Here is a 2,126-nt window from a genome sequence, read left to right on the forward strand (position 1 = left end):
TGCTTCAGATCGGCTGAAATCGCCAGAACCCTAGAAAATTAACTAGCATAATCAACCTATTCGAATAATCTGGAGAGTCATACCTTAAATTGTGGGAGCCAATAACTACATTCGACGGATTCAGTTAAATTGGATGATTCAAAGGAAAAGAAAAAACCAACAATCGGACCAACCAACCAGGGAGGAGGCCCTTGCGGGATTCGGCTCCTCTATAGCGCGGGGGTGAGCCATACATCCTCTAGCTCACCTTAGGATCGTGACACTTGGACTTTATTGATCCTATGGTGTGAGTGAATTAAACCTTTGGTAAACATATATGTTGATGATACACCATATCACTTTCTTACAATTGCAACTTTTGAGAATTTTAAAAATAAAAAATAGGGTTTTTCTGTCGCGGGAACTCTCTACCTTTGGCGTTCATCCCACCGTCCCTAATAGGCCACCGGCGACTTCTCTTTTCTCTAATAAGCTGCCGGTGTTCGTCTCGCCGTCTCTAATAGGCCGCCGACGACTTTGCTTTTATCTATGCGATCATCGTCTGGAATAATAGCCAAGCACAGAGAAAGAGATAGAAAGAGTAAGAACAGAGTGAGTTAAAGAGAAGAAGTAGAAGAAGAAGACGAGAGAGAAAGATAAAGAGAACTTACTAGTTCCAAACGATGATCGCATAGATAAAAGCGAAGTCGGCGGCGGCCTATTAGAGACGGCGAAACGAACACCGACAGCTTATTAGAGAAAAGAGAAGTCGTCGACGGCCTATTAGGGACGGTAGGATGAACGCCAAAGGTAGAGAGTTCCCGCGACAGAAAAACCCTATTTTTTATTTTAAAAATTCTCAAAAGTTGCAATTGTAAAAAAGTGATACGGTGTATCGCCAACATATATGTTTACCAAAGGTTTAATTCACTCACACCATAGGATCAATAAAGTCCAAGTGTCACGATCCTAGGGTGAGCTAGAGGATGTATGGCTCACCCCCGCGCTATAGAGGAGCCGAATCCAAAATAGACAGATGTGGTTCTTTCTCCTTATATAATCTAAAAAATTAAAGAAAAATTACATGTAACACCCCTTAAAAACTCTCAAATGAAAAATGAGTGACCCCATTCTACAAAATCACATGTATCCTTTACTAAGTTTATAAGAGATTAATCCATTTTGGTAGTTGAATCATTTTATATATGTGATGATGTCATTTAGTTATATTTTAATAAATGGTCAAACAACCCCTAGAGTAAAACAGTAAGTTTACACTTCATTGCATAAACCCCAAATCGATCAATTAAGGCTCCAAGTGGTTCATACCAAACCCTTCTTCCTCCTCCTCCAAAAATCCATACCAGGGAATACCCTGCTGAATCTCCAACAAACGATGCTCACAATCAGCCATCGGACAATGTTCAACTCTCCCATGGAAGACACTGTTAGAATTACATGGGTTCGAATCCGAAACCCTAGGGTTGAGGAAATCCATCAATTTCCTACGAATTCCTTACCTATGAGCGACAAGTGTCCCTTTCTAATCCAACGGCTGTGATATGAACTCCTTTTTCAAAACCTTATTCCCCAAAACAACACTTCGGAGTTCGAGATGAGTTTGGGAGCCAGGCTCGCCTATGAGAGAGTATGGGTTTTGAGGAGAAGAAGGGTTTCCATGTTTTGCAGGTGACTCTAAGACGATCCTGGTGGCAATATGGGGTCAAAGTGAGGATCAGAGAAGAGTAATCCTAAGGGAGACCTGGAATTAGGGTTAGGGTTTCATCGTGAGAGGGTGAAGAAGAACACATTTGTGAATTGTGAGAGGATGAAGAAGAAGAGAGCAGATGACAAGGGGGAGTAACTGTGTTTCTGGTACTATTCCAGTCGGAAGTCTGAATCTGAATTTGTTTGATCTCTCTCTCTCTCTCTCTCTCTCTCTCTCTCTCTCTCTCTCTCTCTCTCATAATTTCCAAGCTTCTTTACAAAACTCTACTAAAATTTTGGGAACAAGCAATTCACATGGCAGTGGTTTTAAAAACTTGAAAGTTGAGAGAGGGATTCTGAGACAGCTGTGGATCAAACTCCTGCAACCCTCTCTCTCTCTCTCTCATAATTCGAAGTTCTTACAAAACTCTACTAAAATT

Source organism: Macadamia integrifolia, chromosome 5 (genome assembly GCF_013358625.1).
Source record: "Macadamia integrifolia cultivar HAES 741 chromosome 5, SCU_Mint_v3, whole genome shotgun sequence".
NCBI lineage: Eukaryota > Viridiplantae > Streptophyta > Magnoliopsida > Proteales > Proteaceae > Macadamia > Macadamia integrifolia.